Here is a 22056-nt window from a genome sequence, read left to right as displayed (position 1 = left end):
CATAGTATCAGAGTCATGCCTTAAACTTAGATATGTCAATAGAATCCTCAAATGTCGAACAAAGGACTCCAAAAGAAAAAGGAGTCGAGGTTCGATTAAGGGGAGGCGTACTTTGTTCGAGGGGAGGTGTTGGATAAAAGTCTCACATCGGCTAATTTAGGGAATGATCCTGGGTTTATAATCAAGGAATACTATCTCCATTGGTTTGAGGCCTTTTGGGGAAGCCCAAAGAAAAACCATGAGAGCTTATGCTCAAAGTGGACAATATCATACCATTGTGGAGAGTTGTGTTCATCCAACACAAAGCATGTCTCGAAGGACAAGCGCCCCGACACATGGGCCAAAGCCTATGTGTGTGTCAAACCAGGTTCTTGAACAAATTCTTAGGGCGAGCTACAACCTATCTAACTTCACCTTCTTACCTTGGTTCTTGCACAAATTCTTCAAGAATGGATTAAAGCTCTTGTATTATCATATGTATGAGAATTTGGCACCTACGCATATGTATTACACTTTAAGAAATCATATGTTTGGATCTAAGTGGGTTTCAAATTGTAAAACCCAATACAAATCAAGTTCTTTATGAAAGCAAAAAAATTTCAATGGGAGGTTCCAAATGTTGTATAAATGCCACGACCAAAATGATGTTGGAGTTTTTGAATTTCGTACCCGTGGATGCTTCGATATTTTTATTACTTTATTATTTTTTTTTATATATATTAATTTTTTCGATTTTGTTTATATTATGGTATATGATTTTTATACAAGTCCGACCTTAGCTCAGTTGGTAGAGCGGAGGACTGTAGTGGTTGAAGAATCCCAAAGTCATCCTTAGGTCGCTGGTTCAAATCCGGTAGGTCGGAGTTTTTAAAAGTTTAATATGTATGTACTATTGATATAAGTATTTTGTTGAATGATTATATATTTTGAATATAGATAATTAATTATATGTCCGTAACTTATAGATAATTACTAATTTTTTCTTTTTACTTTTTTTTTTTTTAACAAATGGAACGACCTGAATCAAATAAAGGGCTAGGTTGTCAAAATTTTCGGGTTAGGTTGGGTTACCAATCCAACCAACCTGAACTTTTGGGTTGTTCCAAAAAATTCTCTCAACCCAACCCGACCCGACCCATGTACACCCGTAACATTATTTTGATTATTTTATATGGAATTTAACACTATTTATTATATGATAAATCTAAGGTTATTAATGTAATTTCGAACAATATGTAGGTTACAAATGGGTGGATCATGTTCAAGAAATAATCTAATGGGTTTATGGTATATGGATAAAGTTTGGTGTTTAGCTGTGAGATTCTACATCGGTTGGAGAGGACAGTAGAATGAAACATTCCTTATAAAGCTGTGGAAACCTCTCCTTAACAGACGCGTTTTAAAACCATGAGGCTGACGCTGATACGTAACAGGTTAAAGCAGAAAATATCTGCTAGTTGTGGGTTTGGGCTGTTACGAATGGTATCAGAGTCACAAACCGGGCAGTGTGCCAGCGAGGATGTTGGGCCCCTGAGGGGGTGTTTTGTGAGATCCCACATCGGTTGGGAAGGGGAACCATACATTCCTTATAAGGGTGTGAAAACTCCTCTATGTCAGCGAGAACGCTGGGTCCCGAGGGGGGTGGAGTGTGAGATCCTACATTGGTTGGAGAGGAGAACCAAACATTCGTTATAAGGGTGTAGAAATCTCTCTGCGCCATCAAGGTGGATTGTGAGATCCCACATCGGTTGGAGATGGGAACCAAGCATTTCTTGTGGAAACCTCTCCGTACCAATGAGGTGGATTGTGAGATCTCGCATCGGTTGGAGAGGGAAACCAAACATTTCTTATAAGGGTACGGAAACCTCTCCGTGCTAACGAGGACGCTTGCCCCAAAAGGGGGTTGATTGTGATTCATTAAGTCTACCCTTATATTATTTTTAAGAATTATCAAGATTGTAAACCATTCGTAAAAATGCCACGACCAAAATTCTTTGGTATCAATTGTTGTGACGGAAGCGGAGGCAAGATCGATCGTACTCACACACCCACAAATATAAGTTAAACAAAGAGAAACAAAGATTTACATGGTTCGGAAGTAAGAAATTTCCCTACATCCACGGGTGATAGCTAATCACTAACCAAAGTGTTTACAAGTGTATCTCACACTCTCACACTACAAATTCTCTGTTACAAAGTTCTTCTCAATTGCCTCGCGTCAAATACAAAATGAAAATGACTCCACGTCTTAAAACAATGTTAGACAAATTTTTATATAAACATAGCAATACTAATTCTCATACATGAATCAAAGGAACACTAGCATACATAAATCAAGATGATTTAAGTACCAATATGAGATAATGTACCAATATTGGAGTGACTGTCATATGCTCAGCAACAGTAGACAACAATGTTGAATGCCAACAAATAGGTCCACTAGCCATAGTGGACAGATAACCAGTAATTGATCGTTACTTATCAATCTCCACTTGTTTCTTGGAAGCAATTGACATAGCATCAACATACAAGATCAAATAGATAAACAAACCACACAATTGTCAAATTGACTGTGAGTGTACTTATGCTCCACCATGAAGTGATCAAAATCCATATACCATTGACGAGGAGATTGTTTCAGCCTATACAAAGATTTCTTCAATCTACACTACTCGAAAACCAACTCACTGTGTCGTATATATTTCTTCTTCCAAATCTCCATGCAAGAAAACAATTTTTATATCAAGTTAAGCAAGCTGAAGATTAAATTAAGCGACCAAAACCAACAAAATTTGAATGGATGGAGATATTCACCATTCTTGAAAGTATGATTTCCAAAAACAAAATCTGAAAAACAAATAAGCAAGCTTGCAATAAGAAACTTATCTTCGACAATTGATGCTGAGTTTGAGCACGTCTGGTGGTCGATGAGGTTAAGTCTTTCACAATACCACAAATGTCCAAACTTGGCTCTGTTGATACTAATTGTGGTACCCTAATGCCACAACCAAAATGCTCTAATACAAATTGTAGTAGCGGAAGTGGGAGCAAGATCAATCATACTCACACACCCACAAATTGTTGTAGCTTACCATGTCTATTAGTAGTCGTGAAGATATCACCAAAGTCCAGACCACTTCTAATTTCTTGTAGTACAACTCAGTGATGTCAAGCTTGTCTCAATTTCTCTAGTGCCTTATCGGGTGTAGAAATAGTCAGGGATCTCTGAACAAGGTCTTTGTTCCATAAACTCGTCACAAGTGCTATGGACCACACGGGTAAACTCGGTAGTTAGTCAACACACGAGGTTGCTCCCCCACTTCAGTGTGATGTTATGGTCTTGTGGAGGGGTTGCTAGCTAAGCTTTCACAAATGATATTCAGGTCTCACGATGCCATATCGTCGTTCAAGTCAGCATGTTTGTTCATGTTGCTCCTCTTCAACTTAGGATACCAGTGATTCACTTCCTAATCAATATAAGCGGCTAAATAAGAAGATCAAACAAGTTGGTTCACCGCAAAGCTTAGTTAGGTTGTTCAGGTGATTGTACGACATTAGGTTAGGTGAACAACCTCCAAACCTTTATTGGGTTTGTAATACACACGAAAACTGACTTAGGAACTTCTAGACCATCCAGAAGCTTAGATAGGTTTAGGAGCATTAGGTGTACGAGCTTATGCATGAACTTCCTAGAGTCCAGGTTAGGTTTAGAAGCTTATGCATGAATTTCCTAGAGTCCAAATTAAAGCTCATAGTAACTTACTAGGTCATGGATGTCTAAAAGCCTACGGGTAGGCTACTTACCAACTATTTTTATGCTCACCAAATATTACTTTTTTTTCTCAAGTGGTTAGCTGATTGGTTGACGTGGGAAGCATTCGGGAGTTATGCGACCACAAAGGAAGGTCATTCTAGAGAGTCAGTTCTTTTGGTATCTTGGCTATAGTTTGTTTGGTATCTCCTACCTTGGTCCCCGATTTTATATTAATATTCAAACAATCTTTCCAAAATAATAAATATATTTGATTTTATCTTTTAAATTTTAAAAATTGTTTTATCGTATTTTTCTTAACACGTTCTAGTGATTCAAAAGTCTAGATCATTAGACCAATACGTTCTGAGAAATTTTCATGAAGAAAGCTTGGTAAAAAATGACTCCAAGCCATGGAATCTAGTGGTGGAATATTGTTTTCTTTTAACTTTCTTTCCAAAATCCTAACCACTTCTTTTCTCTTTCTTTTTTCTTCTTTGTGTTTTTCATCCTCTCTTTTCTAACCGGCTTCATCATTCCCATGGTTCCATCATAAGACCATGACCAAGACAATCTGCTTGTTATGCACCAACTTCACATCTCTAACTAGTATCTTCATCGACTTCTCCCATATGAAGAATCCTCTCTAAAGAAAAGTGACTCATGTTCGATAACGTATGAAGAGTCTGGGGTATACTTCTACGGTATAAACATATGGAACACGTTATGCACGGTGACAAATGTAAGTGGTAGTGCTAATTTGTATGCCACTAGTCCTATATTCTCTAAGATCTCAAAGAGACCTACAAATCTTGTCTTCAACTTGCCCTTCTTCCCAAATTTCAACACACGTATCATAGGTGCAACTTTGAAAAAGACATGATCACGAGTAACAAACTCAAGTTTCTTGCTACGAGTGCCTTCGTAGTGCTTTTGCCCGCTTCGTGCCTTCAGTATTCTTTATCTGATTTTTTGCACTGCTGCATTAATAATCTAAACCAACTCCGACCCTAGAAGTTGTTGCTCACCTACCTCTTCCTAGAAGATAGAAGTTTGACACCTACACTCGTAAAGAGTCTCTAAGGGGGCAATCTACACAGTCACATGTAGCTATTATTATAAGCAAACTCCATTATGTACAAGTGTTCATCCCAACAACCAGCAAAGTCTATAACACAATGTCCTCAACATGTTCTCTAGAATCTAGTTCTGCCGCTCAGTTTATCCATGCATATGTGGATGAGAAGTCTTTGACGATCTTTGATTTTTGGAATCTTGTATGAGTGAGAATGTCACAAAAGTTGATAAGATTGATAGTTAGCTGGCTACCTAGGTGAGATACCCATCCAAGAATTGATGCCCACGATTGGGACCGTGGGTCAAATAAAGTCATATGAACCGGTGGCATGAGTGTGAGGGTAGCTCGACGGACTCTATTGCCCACATGGAGGAATACACCATAGAGCCTCCTCTGAGGTCCCTTCACCCTTTGCTCGACACTTAAGCCAATTTGACCACTTTGACTACACTTTCAAATGGCTCACAACTTCTTTATTCAACACTTAGGATTCTATTGACATTGTCCAATTTTAGCATAAACTCTCCTGACTTTTCTTTTTGTTTCCTTACCAAGTCTCACACCAATGAAGATGGTGTTTCTTACCTCTAAACCCATGATCATCCCTTTAATTAGCCAATGTGGGACTACTCCTCCCAATAATCCTTAACATCCTCGTTCTGCTTTATATGTAAGAGGGACCTATCAAGTGTCTGAATGCTCACAAAGAGCCACTCTTTATGCCTTCCACGTTAAATTTGGTGAATTCATTAGCTGACTATGAGATGACTTTAGTTGAAACATCGCCAATTGAAAGCATTGAAAACTCTTACATGGAAGCCCCCTTACTTCAAAACATAGTGGGAGAGATGGAAGAGTAAGGTCTTATGTACAAGACATGAATTAACCCTATATCAGCTAAGAGAACTATGACCATCATACACAATTTCATGACAGAGACTGAAGCAATATACTATACACAATTTCATGACAGAGACTGAAGCAATATACTATAGCATCAAGATATACTAAAATAAAAGTCATCAATTTAGCAACCCTACCTATAGTACATATACTACCCAATTGAAAAAAAAGATATACATATGCGAGATAGTGAAAAATGTTGTACATGTTGGAAAAAAAAAATATTTTTCCATCTCATAAATTTAGGGTACTTCAATTTAAAAAGTTCTCACAAAAAAATTTGTCTCACTTCACGAAAAATTAAATAACTCTCTATATTTAATTTCTTAAATAAATATCAAAACCGATTTAAAAAAAAAAAAAAAAAAAAGAATGATTTTTTTTTTTTTTTTTTTTTTATCACTAACACTAATATAAACATGACATCTCAACCACGTTAATTAAAACAGGCCACATCATATCAAAATCTTGACTTTTGAAGTTATTGTTTGGAGCCCTCGACCTTTTTCGAGCTTGTCTTTGACACTCGTGTCGTCTCTCTCTCGAACTTAGCGTATGACTTAACTTCAATGCACATTCTTGGTGTATTGGATGATGCCTTGTATGCCTTAGCTTCAATGCACATTCTTGCTGTATTGGATGATGCCTTGTATGCCTTAGCTTCAATGCACATTCTTGGTGTATTGGATGATGCCTTAGCTTCAGTGCACATTCTTGGTGTATTGGATGATGTCTTAGCTTCAGTGCACATTCTTGGTGTATTGGATGATGTCTTAGCTTCAGTGCACATTCTTGGTGTATTGGATGATGCACTGTCCTCCTCTCGCATCATGACACTTCTCAATCTTGGGACTCATGTGGTCAGATAGATGTCATTTAAGGGTCGCCCCTTGTCTGTCTTGTGGATGTCATTTGAGGGTCGCCCCTTGCCTGTCTTGTGTGGAGGTCACAATCTGGACTCATGTGGTCGGATAGATGTCACTTGAGGGTCACCCCCGTTCACCCCTTGTCTGTCTTGTGTGGAGGTCCCTTGTCTGTCTTGTGTGGAGGTTATGATTAGAGGGAGGGTCGTTGGGACAGGAAACGTTCGGCCTTCCGCTAGCCTTTTTTTAATGAAATTGGGTCGGTTCATGACCTAGTTTTTGTGCCTATAAACTTGAAACCAGACCTAGTTTTTATGCCTATAAACTTGAAACCAACCCAAAAGGACTCGAATCCAAAAAGATCAAAACAAACCAACCTAACCAAAAAAGTTAAGAATGAAAATTTGAGAAGAAAAGAAAATGAAATCTAGTAAGCTTTTGAAAAATTTGGGCAACTCTCCCTCCACACTCACTTTGATTCAAACTAGTTTCTTTAGCTTCATTGTGGGCCGAGGAGGCCTATAACTCATTAACAAGAAATTATGTGTCGCTATTGACTCACGAACTAGACCCTATGACCTTTAAAATTGGAGAGCACTAAGAGTTATAGAGTGACCCTAGATTAGTTAGATTATTAAAATGTGAAGGAGTCGATGTCCAAATTTATAGGATTCAAAACAGACATATTATTGATTCATGGCATTCCAAGTACATGTACGATAAAATGAAGAAAGGTTGAAGAAAAATGAATTAGGCACGCCCAAGGAGAAGATTGGCTATAACCAAGATGATACTACAAATATCTTCCACAGTCTTCCCGTTGCCAGACAACGCCGATGGGTCCTTCGGCGGCTGCGTGAAGCTGTCCAGACAGTCGTCGGCCTCCGTCATGGCTGCAGACGCCTTAATGTTGACGCCATTGTAGTCACCTTCCCTCAGGTCGTTCTTCCCATCCTCGATGTCGTCGGCGGCATCGTCGTATTGTTCAGCACAGGTGGCATATCGCTCCTTAAGCTTGGGATCGGCTGCCTTGGACGCCAGGGACAGGGCGAGGGCACGAGTTTGAGCAACCTTGTCGTGGGCGAGGTTGAGGGTGAAGGTGGCCAGCCCTTTTAGGTCTCTGGTGCCAGCAGATTTCAACACGTTAAAGCAAAAAGAAGGGTTTCTAGTTTTCTTGCAGATGGTGGAAACGATGTCGTCTTGGGAAGCCGCATGCATGGGCACCATCCCATTGAAGAACAGTACTAAAAGGACAATCCTAAAGACGGCAAGAAAACTAGAAGATGCCATTTTTTATTTTGATTTTTCTGTCTGTTTTGCTCAATTAATTCGGAGAGAGGGTTCACATATTTATACACTCACAAATATTCCTTTTAATAGCTTTCACATTAGAAATTTAAGTAAAACCCTATTAAAAGAAAAACGAACAAAAATAGACGGAATAGGTTAAGCTTTTTTCTCTCTAAACCCAATCACAAATTTGGCTAAGTTATTATGCACTTTTTTAGACAATACACCGTCTTCCTCCATGTGCCACTCTCGTGTTAACCTTGACTGACTACACATAAGAGTCATAACTTTACTCTCTTGTTAGTAAGATTATAACCGTTCTCCTCAGCTTAAATTAATAATATTTATTTTACAAAAAAAATTAAAAAATCAAGGTTATTAATGTAATATTGAACCATAGTTTTCATGAAGAGGATAATATTTAATAAATAACCTAAAAAATATATAGTACATGGATAGTGCTAATACGTCGACCAATATTTGTTTTGCCAATATTTTTTGTTGGCATCACGAAAAGTAGTCCTTGCCATGATTGTGTGTTTTGACGTAAGGGATGTGAGTCAATAAACTCGAGTGGGTTAAAATCATGGATGTGGGAATCATGCATTGAGAAGTTAGTAAGTCAACAAGCTCGACTTGGCTAAAATCATGGGATGTTGAGAAGTTAGTAATCATGGAACATTTGGGGCAATCATGAGATAAGGGAGACCAACCTCAGCCCACAATTTTCTGCAAGTTTGTTAGAAGCAATCATGAGATAACTCAACCGGGGATTTTCTGGGTCGAATAGATGCAATCATGAGATAACCCAGACCATCCTCAGTCCGAGAACTTAAAAGTTTTTTTGGAGTTAGCGAACTACTACGGAATGTTTCTTTTTAGGACTTATTCAAACCTTGACAAAGTTAATCAAGAGCTTAAGGAGTTTTTTATGTATGCGCTAATGCCAGCACTATTTTATGGTTCAAGCATGGTGTACAACGATGCCTCGAGAAAAGGATTGGGGCTGCGTGTTGGTGTTAATGGAGAAGTGATTGTATATGGCTCCTAATAGCTTAAGAAATATGAGCGTAACTACCTAACCCTCGATTTGGAGTTAGCAACTGTGGTGTTCACGTTAAAAATATGGTGACATTACTTGTATGGTGAAAAGGTACGGGTAGTAAAACCATAAGAGCCTCAAGTATCTTATTCAGGTACAAAGAGTTGAACATGGGACGAAGGAGATAGTTGGAGTTTGTGAAGGATTATGATACAAAGATCCTTTATCACCCATGTAAAGCTAACATAGTGGCCGATATGTTGAGTAGAAAGACAGCTCACTCTTCTGGAATGTCATTTCGGTTCTCTAAATCTTCAAAAATTTCACTAGATGGTCATAATTCAAGTCATTTTAGGATTAGTATGGATGTAAAATAGTCAAAAGATCACCTTCCACACACCTTCACGCGCCCCATGCGTGGCTGGAATGGCTTCTAGGCATGATTCCACTCGCAACGGGCTCACGTGCAAATACCACGGCCAGTTGCTATTGGCGCTCAATTTAAGAATAATTTAACTTAAACTCCCAAAAACAATTTCACTACTTGACACCCACCCCACTCACGACACTGAGTGTTCTTGGCTTCGAGTCCAGGCGACGTAAGGCATTAGTATTTTCTTATTTTTTCTTGGTGTGGCATGTGTCCTCCAAAAGCACACCTTCAAGTCTCGCAAAATGTTGCCTCATCGATTTTCCTTCAATTAACGTAGGGTCGGCGCATGTCCTTCCACCTCCATGAGCGCGCTTAGATTTAATCCACCTCCCCACAATGGTATCAGAGCCATGCCCTAAACTTGGTCGTACCCATAGATTGGTAAATCCTCAAATGTCGAACAAAGAACTCCAAAAGAAAAGGAGCCGAGCCTCCTTGAAGGCATAGTAAAAAACAACTAAGACTCCAAAAGAAAAAGAAGTCGAGCCTCGATTAAGAGGAGGCGTACTTTTCTCGAGGTGAGGTGTTGGATGATGAAAGTAAATACAGACGGTTGATTGGCAGATTAATATATTTGGCCGTTACTAGGCCTGACATAGTTTATTCAGTTCGTATGCTTAGTCAATTTATGCATGAACCAAGAAAACCACATTGGGAGGCAGCTCTTCGGGTTCTGAGATACATCAAAGGTACTCCTCGTCAAGGACTCCTACTACCATCTGAAAACAATTTAAGATTACAAGCATATTGCGATTATGACTGGGGTGGTTGTCGAACTCCAGACGGTCTATTTCTGGGTTCTGCATTTTCTTCGGAAATTCAATTATTTATTGGAAGTCTTAACTAATGTGTCCAGATCATCCGCAGAAGGCTAGTATCGAGCTATGACAAATACTTGTTTAGAGTTAACTTGGTTAAGATGCATTCTTCAAGACTTGAATGTTCCACCGTCCGAACCAGCATTATTATATTGTGATAATCAAGCAGCATTACATACAGCAGTCAATCCAGTCTTTCACGAACGTACGGAACACATTGAAATAGATTGCCATATAGTTCGAGAAAAGTTACAAGCTGGAATCATCAAACCGTGTTATGTTTCGACTAAAATGCAATTGGCAGATGTTTTCACTAAAGATTTGGGAAGACATCAGTTTGATCTTTTGAAGGACAAGTTGGGTGTGATTGACATACACTCTCCAACTTGAGGGGAGTATTAAGATATGATATTTGGAGAATATGTTTTAATAATTAGTTATGAAGCATATGTTAGATATCCGTTAATATTTTTTCTTTGTTTTTGGGAGTTGTTAGTAGTATATTTTATCTTATGATTTGATTAATAGTATATTTTATCTTATTTACAAAATTTAGCAGTTGTATTAGTTGATAGTTTGTATCCTATATTTTCATTGTATTAGTTGATAGTTTATATTGTATTTAAACGTTTGTAATCACTAAGATCATACTTTCGATCCCAATTCTATTTCTCATTCTTAACACTATGGAAACCTAATTTTTTTTGTGACAAAATTTTGTGTGTCCCTAAGTTATGTAGCAGGGACATCGATAATGGCCACAAAATTCCCAGCTGAGTTCACCAATTTCATCGTTGGCGTAACAGTGTGCATGATAGTTTCAATGTTGCAATTTATAGCGCTATTGAATGAGTTGCCTGCCAACACACCATCAGTTTCCAGGAACTCTCTGTACTTCACTTTGTTCTTCGCATTAAGCGGCATGCTCTCGTCTTATGTGTCGTCGGTAAAAGCTTTGACGCCGGAGCCGATGATGCCCCGAGTCACCGCTGTTCTGCCGCTTACTCTTGGCATTGGTGTTGTTTCAATGGGGATTTTATCGTGCATACAGAAGGTACAACAGAGACGTATGCGTTAACTGTTCAGTGAAATTTATATATGTTTTACTTTTATTAATTGAACTCGTATAGTTTAAAATGTTTTTATTAAGTTATTTTTGTTGTAATGATTTGAATGTCTTATTAGATCATTGTTATTATCGAATATCACTTATTTATGTCGAGCCTCGAGCCACGTTTTGAGAGAAAAGGTTTTAGTAAATGTGGACGAGAAAAATCATTGAAAGCGAGTTGAAAGAAAGCATTGTGAAAGTTAAGAACGATTACAATACTTGGTCCAGAGAGGTTTAACGATTACTTTGTCCCGGTATGGTACATTTTAAGGCGGTCTGAAAGAAGTAAACATGATTTCGTCGAATGGTCATACAACATAAAATGTAATAAGAAAGTAACACAACATGAAAGCAAGTAGAAAGGCTTTGGCATGTCAGGAGCATGCGGCAATGGGTAATATGTCTTGGACAAACATGACCATGAGATCCTCGCCCGCCTAATTGGTTGACGTCCTTGTCAACTAACGAAGTTCAAAATCTACAATGTGGGTCATGACAGAGTCCAGATTTTTGGCACGTTCTCAGTTTGTTTCCTCTGTAGGGAGGTTCTTCCATTTGTCAAATAATTCTCGAACATTCTGTACAGACCTTCTAACTTTCCTAACTTTCTTAGCTAGGATTACCTTGACTTCTTTGTTTGAGGTCTATTCTAGGTTTTGCAATGATATTGCGGCTGCTCTGGATATTGTTGAGGTAAGACTTTAGATTGCTCACATGAATTACGATATAGATTTTCATCCACGTGGGGAATGCCACCCTATAAGATGTAACTCCAATTTTCTTGAGAACTTCACCCGGTTCTTCGTATTTTTAGACAAGCCTCTAGTCCTTTGTGCTGCAGAAATTGATCTATTCTAGAATCAACTTGATGAGAACTTAGTCTTTTACCTGAAATGTGACGGGACAGTACTTCCTTCTTCCATTTTTGAAGTTTTGGGCTTGAGGATTCTTCCCTGCGTATGGGTGGTTAATGATATGGCATAGGGATGGTTGCCTTCGGCTCACAATTTCAAAGGGATTTCTCCCGGTCGAGGAACTACTTTGGCAAATAAAGAAAATTGGACCACATCTAGTGTTGCATCTAATTTGTTTTTACATGCCTAAACGAAGTGTCGCAAATATTCTTCCAACAAACAATTGAATCGTTCGGTCTATCCATCAGTCTGGAGATGGTAACTCAATGAGATATTCGAAGTTGCCTTCAAGAACTCGAATTAATTCATCCAAAATGTCTTGATAAATATGTTTGAAGAATAGTTGGTCAGCCAATTCGACTGAACATATCTTGGGCGTGAGTTTGAACGCGACATATTTCGAGAATCAATCGACGATGACCTGACTTCATGTTTGCCAACCTTTGAGTGTGTGATGAAGGTTAGTGATACACTCTCCCAAGGTCTTGTCGGCACCAGCAAGGGTTCGAGGAGTTCTGAGATCTTGGCCTTTTTAACTTTGCCCTATTGGCAAATGAAGCATTTCTTGGTGTACTATATTATGTCATCTAGCATATTTTGTCAAAAGTACCCCTTCTAATCATGTAACATAGTAAAAGTAATCAAGGTCTAAACCTGTGTGCACTCAGAGAATGGAATAACTCGAGGAGTTAGTCCTAAACATCTTGAAAACGAGAGACAAGATTTAAATTGTCTAGATGCCCTTAAGAACCCAGTAGGCTTCCACAATATCTAAGAATAACAAAGTGATATGAACCAAGAGACATCAATCATACAATATGCTTCACTGAAGATGTGAAGAAAATATTGTTGAAATTATCAAAAGATATTTCAATTCACGCCACATTGAAGAAGAATGAAGTTTCATATTATAAATTTTGGGTGGATTACAATTGAGAGTTATTGTATTTCATTAATGTATTTTAGGACTTTTAATTTACTTGGTTACAATAAAATAATGGTTAATTATAGCCATTAAATATGAATGTTACAACTCTTGTAATGCCTTTAGTAGTTTCATTTTGAGGCTATATAAAGCCATGTATGTTGTATTTGTAAGGCAGACTTGGAAAATGTAGTAAAAGAAGCATTTGTACTTTTCTTTAGCCAATGACTAAGTTTCTTTGCAATTTTTTGTAGTTTAGGTTGCATGTAGAATCATTCAAGCTTGACATGATAAATCTTGCTTGTGGAGTGATTCGAATCTCAAATAAGTGTTTGAGATATTTGATCAACAAGAGTCATTCAAGCTAGACATGATCGATCTTACTTGTGGAGTGATTCGAATCTCAATCAAGTGTTCTTGCCTTGAGATATTCGATTAACAAGGTAATCCGAATCTTATTCCCCTTGTAGTTGATTCCTTATCTTATCATTTGCATTGCCCTTATCTCTTTTAATTCTCTTATTATTTTTTTGTCTCAGTTTGTGTAGAATGTTCATATTCTATCACAAAAATATATATATATACATTTTTTTTATGTTCTTTAAAGTGTTACATTTGGATCTTATCAACACTTTATTCTTCTTTAAGATCTTCTAAATCAATTTTCTTGTTGGTAAATTGGTTAGATTGTGCCAATAAGAAAAAAAAAAAACCATTGAAAGAAAGAAAGCATATTGTATGATTGATGTCTCTTGGTTCATATGACAAAGGTAACTTTTTCAAGTTGTTAGCAATATGTATGGTGTTAATAGGGTCTCCGCTACCGTTTCCACTCCAGTACCCATACCGTCGAGTTTTTAATTCGATACTGTCCTATCGAGCCAAGTATAGGTCAGCAAGAGTATGCAATTAGGTGTCCCAACTTTGTGGAAATTGTCAAATGTCTCTTGAACAAGACCACTTAGATGTAAAACTATTCTTGAGATGGGTGCATGGGATCATGTAGGTTAATCCAATAGTTGGCCGGCACACAAGGGTCGCTTCCCCCAGACTCTGGTGACTTTATGGTCCTGTGGGATGGTCTGCCAACTAACCTCCCATAAATGAGGTTTAGACTAGAAGACACCTTACTGCCCAATCAAAACTTTATGAAGTAGCACCTCAATCCAAGGCGTTGGACATTCACTGCAAGAGCATAGCAAGCTATATAAATATAAGAACATAAAAGTTTTTTTTACCCTAAAGATGAAATTTATCGCCCCGTAAACTCACAACACCAGAATTAGGAGACCACTTCCTCGAACCCAGAGTAAGTTCATGAGTAACTAGAGAACCACATAAAACTTCGAAGCACCTCAGATGCTCAAATAGCAGTAGAGACCAGGATTAAACTTATTAGAGCCCGGAGAAAAATCCATGGATACCTACCAGGATGAGGATGCCATAAGAGCCTACGAGTAGATTGCTTATCGAGTTTTTTTTATATTTACCCATTTTCCTTCTTTTTTTTCAGGTGTTTGTAGGTTGGAATTGAGGTAGGGAGCATTTGAGAGTTGTTTGGTCACACGGGTCATTATGAAATGTTAGCTCATCTTCCTATTTTGTGTCTTTTGTATTTCCTTCTATAATTGTATTCCAATGGCAATGAGTGAGAAAGCTTAGTCACATAAACCTTCCAATTTATTGTCTAGTATATCTAATATAGCAACTTGTTGTTCAATTAAGCTCACTATGACGAGGCTTATCCAATTCATGACTGTGATTATGATTCATTTAACTCTCAAATTAAATGGTTAGCTATTTATTGGTTTCACCTTGAACCAACTTATTAACTGTAACAGCCTAGATCCGTCCCTAGCATATATTGCCCTCTTAGGATTTTCTCTCTCGGGCTTCCTCTCAAGATTTTTAAAACGCGTCTGTTAGGAAGAGGTTTTCACATGATAAAGGGTGTTTCGTTCTCCTCCCCAATCAATATGGGATCTCGCAACTCTTCCTTTAGTCTCAATGTGGGTGCAATGGACGATCAGTCAAACTTAACTCATTCACATACATGACAAAAAAAAAAAATTAGAGGTTTCAATCATCTTACCTATGAAGCTATGAAGCCATTGATAGAGTCGATGAAGAAAGAATCCCAACTAATGACGTAACGGAAGCCAAGTTCAATTCTCCTCTTTCAGATTGCATGTAACTGAGATCTATGAAAAGAGTCTTTATTGCCAGTTGTTTATGCATTCAAACAAGAAAAAGAAGATAAGAGAGAAAAAAATAATTAGAGAGTTTAAAAACATAAAAAGTAAAAAAAGATATCGTTAGAAGGAGGGCTTGAACATCCGACCTTGTGGTTAACAGCCACACGCTCTAACCAACTGAGCTATTCCAGCTAATTGTTCATTGCATTTTGAATTAATTAATTTAAAATTTATTTATTTTTATTTAGGATTATTAATTCAAGGTCTAAAGCAGCATTGGTAAGCTTCAATGAGACACCGAGATTTGAAAGTGAAAGATGATGCTGGGATGACAATTGCAAAACATGGTTCGATAAGAAGAAAAATGAGTAGAGGCAAGTTCATGGTACAAGAAGTGGAAGGAAGAACAACAGCTCAGGTGGAGATGGTGGTTGATTTTCGTAATTCAAGTCCACGTAAGTAGAGACCGGGTTGAGGGGCTTGCAAAGTTGATCTTGTCAAAGGCATGTCGAGGCAATTTACGACGTATTCATGCTACATAGGATGTTCTCACCTTCAACATAATATAATAAGGCAGAAGTGTTGAAAATTGTTAGCGTCTAACATTAGCTCATTAAAGGAAAGATCATGAGTATATTTGAGAAACACTATTTAAAAAAAAAAAAAAAAAAAAAAAAAAAAAAAAAAAAAAAAAAAAAACCAAAAGAAAGTCCAAAGAGCTGATACTCAAAATGAATAATATCATATCATTGTGGAGGTGGATTGTTCCTATCGAGAAGTTCAAGAACCGAAGAGAAGTATGGTTAAAAAATGGTTTAATTGTTTGAGGTTGAGTTGGAAAAATATTACTATAAGATTCTCTAATTTCCTCGTCGACATTGACATTGGTTGCCCCTTCGGCCGTGGTTCTTAGAGCTTAATGCTATGTGGCATAGGATTATTATGTGTATGCATACTATATATCTAGTAATCTCCAAGTATATGGCAGAACAAATCCAGTCATATTATATATTGAACATCCATAGTGAAGCAACGAGTCCTATAGGTGCAAAGCGTTGGATGAAAGTCCCACGTCCCCTAATTTAGGGAGTGATCATGAGTTTATTATCAAGGAATACTATCTCCATTGGTTTGAGGCCTCTTGGGGAAGTCCAAAGTAAAACCATGAGAGCTTATGCTCAAAGTGGAAAATATCATACCATTCTGGAGAGTCGTGTTCATTCTAACATAGTATCAGAGTCATGCCTTAAACTTAGATATGTCAATAGAATCCTCAAATGTCGAACAAAGGACTCCAAAAGAAAAAGGAGTCGAGGTTCGATTAAGGGGAGGCGTACTTTGTTCGAGGGGAGGTGTTGGATAAAAGTCTCACATCGGCTAATTTAGGGAATGATCCTGGGTTTATAATCAAGGAATACTATCTCCATTGGTTTGAGGCCTTTTGGGGAAGCCCAAAGAAAAACCATGAGAGCTTATGCTCAAAGTGGACAATATCATACCATTGTGGAGAGTTGTGTTCATCCAACACAAAGCATGTCTCGAAGGACAAGCGCCCCGACACATGGGCCAAAGCCTATGTGTGTGTCAAACCAGGTTCTTGAACAAATTCTTAGGGCGAGCTACAACCTATCTAACTTCACCTTCTTACCTTGGTTCTTGCACAAATTCTTCAAGAATGGATTAAAGCTCTTGTATTATCATATGTATGAGAATTTGGCACCTACGCATATGTATTACACTTTAAGAAATCATATGTTTGGATCTAAGTGGGTTTCAAATTGTAAAACCCAATACAAATCAAGTTCTTTATGAAAGCAAAAAAATTTCAATGGGAGGTTCCAAATGTTGTATAAATGCCACGACCAAAATGATGTTGGAGTTTTTGAATTTCGTACCCGTGGATGCTTCGATATTTTTATTACTTTATTATTTTTTTTTATATATATTAATTTTTTCGATTTTGTTTATATTATGGTATATGATTTTTATACAAGTCCGACCTTAGCTCAGTTGGTAGAGCGGAGGACTGTAGTGGTTGAAGAATCCCAAAGTCATCCTTAGGTCGCTGGTTCAAATCCGGTAGGTCGGAGTTTTTAAAAGTTTAATATGTATGTACTATTGATATAAGTATTTTGTTGAATGATTATATATTTTGAATATAGATAATTAATTATATGTCCGTAACTTATAGATAATTACTAATTTTTTCTTTTTACTTTTTTTTTTTTTAACAAATGGAACGACCTGAATCAAATAAAGGGCTAGGTTGTCAAAATTTTCGGGTTAGGTTGGGTTACCAATCCAACCAACCTGAACTTTTGGGTTGTTCCAAAAAATTCTCTCAACCCAACCCGACCCGACCCATGTACACCCGTAACATTATTTTGATTATTTTATATGGAATTTAACACTATTTATTATATGATAAATCTAAGGTTATTAATGTAATTTCGAACAATATGTAGGTTACAAATGGGTGGATCATGTTCAAGAAATAATCTAATGGGTTTATGGTATATGGATAAAGTTTGGTGTTTAGCTGTGAGATTCTACATCGGTTGGAGAGGACAGTAGAATGAAACATTCCTTATAAAGCTGTGGAAACCTCTCCTTAACAGACGCGTTTTAAAACCATGAGGCTGACGCTGATACGTAACAGGTTAAAGCAGAAAATATCTGCTAGTTGTGGGTTTGGGCTGTTACGAATGGTATCAGAGTCACAAACCGGGCAGTGTGCCAGCGAGGATGTTGGGCCCCTGAGGGGGTGTTTTGTGAGATCCCACATCGGTTGGGAAGGGGAACCATACATTCCTTATAAGGGTGTGAAAACTCCTCTATGTCAGCGAGAACGCTGGGTCCCGAGGGGGGTGGAGTGTGAGATCCTACATTGGTTGGAGAGGAGAACCAAACATTCGTTATAAGGGTGTAGAAATCTCTCTGCGCCATCAAGGTGGATTGTGAGATCCCACATCGGTTGGAGATGGGAACCAAGCATTTCTTGTGGAAACCTCTCCGTACCAATGAGGTGGATTGTGAGATCTCGCATCGGTTGGAGAGGGAAACCAAACATTTCTTATAAGGGTACGGAAACCTCTCCGTGCTAACGAGGACGCTTGCCCCAAAAGGGGGTTGATTGTGATTCATTAAGTCTACCCTTATATTATTTTTAAGAATTATCAAGATTGTAAACCATTCGTAAAAATGCCACGACCAAAATTCTTTGGTATCAATTGTTGTGACGGAAGCGGAGGCAAGATCGATCGTACTCACACACCCACAAATATAAGTTAAACAAAGAGAAACAAAGATTTACATGGTTCGGAAGTAAGAAATTTCCCTACATCCACGGGTGATAGCTAATCACTAACCAAAGTGTTTACAAGTGTATCTCACACTCTCACACTACAAATTCTCTGTTACAAAGTTCTTCTCAATTGCCTCGCGTCAAATACAAAATGAAAATGACTCCACGTCTTAAAACAATGTTAGACAAATTTTTATATAAACATAGCAATACTAATTCTCATACATGAATCAAAGGAACACTAGCATACATAAATCAAGATGATTTAAGTACCAATATGAGATAATGTACCAATATTGGAGTGACTGTCATATGCTCAGCAACAGTAGACAACAATGTTGAATGCCAACAAATAGGTCCACTAGCCATAGTGGACAGATAACCAGTAATTGATCGTTACTTATCAATCTCCACTTGTTTCTTGGAAGCAATTGACATAGCATCAACATACAAGATCAAATAGATAAACAAACCACACAATTGTCAAATTGACTGTGAGTGTACTTATGCTCCACCATGAAGTGATCAAAATCCATATACCATTGACGAGGAGATTGTTTCAGCCTATACAAAGATTTCTTCAATCTACACTACTCGAAAACCAACTCACTGTGTCGTATATATTTCTTCTTCCAAATCTCCATGCAAGAAAACAATTTTTATATCAAGTTAAGCAAGCTGAAGATTAAATTAAGCGACCAAAACCAACAAAATTTGAATGGATGGAGATATTCACCATTCTTGAAAGTATGATTTCCAAAAACAAAATCTGAAAAACAAATAAGCAAGCTTGCAATAAGAAACTTATCTTCGACAATTGATGCTGAGTTTGAGCACGTCTGGTGGTCGATGAGGTTAAGTCTTTCACAATACCACAAATGTCCAAACTTGGCTCTGTTGATACTAATTGTGGTACCCTAATGCCACAACCAAAATGCTCTAATACAAATTGTAGTAGCGGAAGTGGGAGCAAGATCAATCATACTCACACACCCACAAATTGTTGTAGCTTACCATGTCTATTAGTAGTCGTGAAGATATCACCAAAGTCCAGACCACTTCTAATTTCTTGTAGTACAACTCAGTGATGTCAAGCTTGTCTCAATTTCTCTAGTGCCTTATCGGGTGTAGAAATAGTCAGGGATCTCTGAACAAGGTCTTTGTTCCATAAACTCGTCACAAGTGCTATGGACCACACGGGTAAACTCGGTAGTTAGTCAACACACGAGGTTGCTCCCCCACTTCAGTGTGATGTTATGGTCTTGTGGAGGGGTTGCTAGCTAAGCTTTCACAAATGATATTCAGGTCTCACGATGCCATATCGTCGTTCAAGTCAGCATGTTTGTTCATGTTGCTCCTCTTCAACTTAGGATACCAGTGATTCACTTCCTAATCAATATAAGCGGCTAAATAAGAAGATCAAACAAGTTGGTTCACCGCAAAGCTTAGTTAGGTTGTTCAGGTGATTGTACGACATTAGGTTAGGTGAACAACCTCCAAACCTTTATTGGGTTTGTAATACACACGAAAACTGACTTAGGAACTTCTAGACCATCCAGAAGCTTAGATAGGTTTAGGAGCATTAGGTGTACGAGCTTATGCATGAACTTCCTAGAGTCCAGGTTAGGTTTAGAAGCTTATGCATGAATTTCCTAGAGTCCAAATTAAAGCTCATAGTAACTTACTAGGTCATGGATGTCTAAAAGCCTACGGGTAGGCTACTTACCAACTATTTTTATGCTCACCAAATATTACTTTTTTTTCTCAAGTGGTTAGCTGATTGGTTGACGTGGGAAGCATTCGGGAGTTATGCGACCACAAAGGAAGGTCATTCTAGAGAGTCAGTTCTTTTGGTATCTTGGCTATAGTTTGTTTGGTATCTCCTACCTTGGTCCCCGATTTTATATTAATATTCAAACAATCTTTCCAAAATAATAAATATATTTGATTTTATCTTTTAAATTTTAAAAATTGTTTTATCGTATTTTTCTTAACACGTTCTAGTGATTCAAAAGTCTAGATCATTAGACCAATACGTTCTGAGAAATTTTCATGAAGAAAGCTTGGTAAAAAATGACTCCAAGCCATGGAATCTAGTGGTGGAATATTGTTTTCTTTTAACTTTCTTTCCAAAATCCTAACCACTTCTTTTCTCTTTCTTTTTTCTTCTTTGTGTTTTTCATCCTCTCTTTTCTAACCGGCTTCATCATTCCCATGGTTCCATCATAAGACCATGACCAAGACAATCTGCTTGTTATGCACCAACTTCACATCTCTAACTAGTATCTTCATCGACTTCTCCCATATGAAGAATCCTCTCTAAAGAAAAGTGACTCATGTTCGATAACGTATGAAGAGTCTGGGGTATACTTCTACGGTATAAACATATGGAACACGTTATGCACGGTGACAAATGTAAGTGGTAGTGCTAATTTGTATGCCACTAGTCCTATATTCTCTAAGATCTCAAAGAGACCTACAAATCTTGTCTTCAACTTGCCCTTCTTCCCAAATTTCAACACACGTATCATAGGTGCAACTTTGAAAAAGACATGATCACGAGTAACAAACTCAAGTTTCTTGCTACGAGTGCCTTCGTAGTGCTTTTGCCCGCTTCGTGCCTTCAGTATTCTTTATCTGATTTTTTGCACTGCTGCATTAATAATCTAAACCAACTCCGACCCTAGAAGTTGTTGCTCACCTACCTCTTCCTAGAAGATAGAAGTTTGACACCTACACTCGTAAAGAGTCTCTAAGGGGGCAATCTACACAGTCACATGTAGCTATTATTATAAGCAAACTCCATTATGTACAAGTGTTCATCCCAACAACCAGCAAAGTCTATAACACAATGTCCTCAACATGTTCTCTAGAATCTAGTTCTGCCGCTCAGTTTATCCATGCATATGTGGATGAGAAGTCTTTGACGATCTTTGATTTTTGGAATCTTGTATGAGTGAGAATGTCACAAAAGTTGATAAGATTGATAGTTAGCTGGCTACCTAGGTGAGATACCCATCCAAGAATTGATGCCCACGATTGGGACCGTGGGTCAAATAAAGTCATATGAACCGGTGGCATGAGTGTGAGGGTAGCTCGACGGACTCTATTGCCCACATGGAGGAATACACCATAGAGCCTCCTCTGAGGTCCCTTCACCCTTTGCTCGACACTTAAGCCAATTTGACCACTTTGACTACACTTTCAAATGGCTCACAACTTCTTTATTCAACACTTAGGATTCTATTGACATTGTCCAATTTTAGCATAAACTCTCCTGACTTTTCTTTTTGTTTCCTTACCAAGTCTCACACCAATGAAGATGGTGTTTCTTACCTCTAAACCCATGATCATCCCTTTAATTAGCCAATGTGGGACTACTCCTCCCAATAATCCTTAACATCCTCGTTCTGCTTTATATGTAAGAGG

At 37.9% G+C, this 22056-nt stretch overlaps 3 non-coding genes and 1 pseudogene across 3 annotated transcripts; 2 read left to right on the top strand and 2 right to left on the bottom strand.

Moving 5' to 3' along the window:
• Positions 1-769: 769 nt before the first annotated feature.
• TRNAY-GUA (transfer RNA tyrosine (anticodon GUA)) lies at positions 770-863 on the top strand. The gene is made up of 2 exons: positions 770-806; positions 828-863. It is a non-coding gene; the product is annotated as a tRNA-Tyr (tRNA).
• A 6394-nt stretch (positions 864-7257) lies between these two features.
• LOC147793676 (pectinesterase inhibitor pseudogene) lies at positions 7258-7915 on the bottom strand (annotated as a pseudogene).
• A 7526-nt stretch (positions 7916-15441) lies between these two features.
• On the bottom strand, positions 15442-15515 carry TRNAN-GUU (transfer RNA asparagine (anticodon GUU)). Its single transcript has one exon. It is a non-coding gene; the product is annotated as a tRNA-Asn (tRNA).
• Positions 15516-17318: 1803 nt separating this feature from the next.
• On the top strand, positions 17319-17412 carry TRNAY-GUA (transfer RNA tyrosine (anticodon GUA)). Its single transcript has 2 exons — positions 17319-17355; positions 17377-17412. It is a non-coding gene; the product is annotated as a tRNA-Tyr (tRNA).
• The last annotated feature ends 4644 nt before the right edge of the window (positions 17413-22056 follow it).

The sequence above is a fragment of the Cucurbita pepo genome, chromosome 2 (genome assembly GCF_057944985.1).
Source record: "Cucurbita pepo subsp. pepo isolate OVF chromosome 2, ASM5794498v1, whole genome shotgun sequence".
In the NCBI taxonomy this organism is placed as follows: Eukaryota; Viridiplantae; Streptophyta; class Magnoliopsida; order Cucurbitales; family Cucurbitaceae; genus Cucurbita; species Cucurbita pepo.
This window is presented reverse-complemented; position numbering and strand designations above follow the sequence as displayed.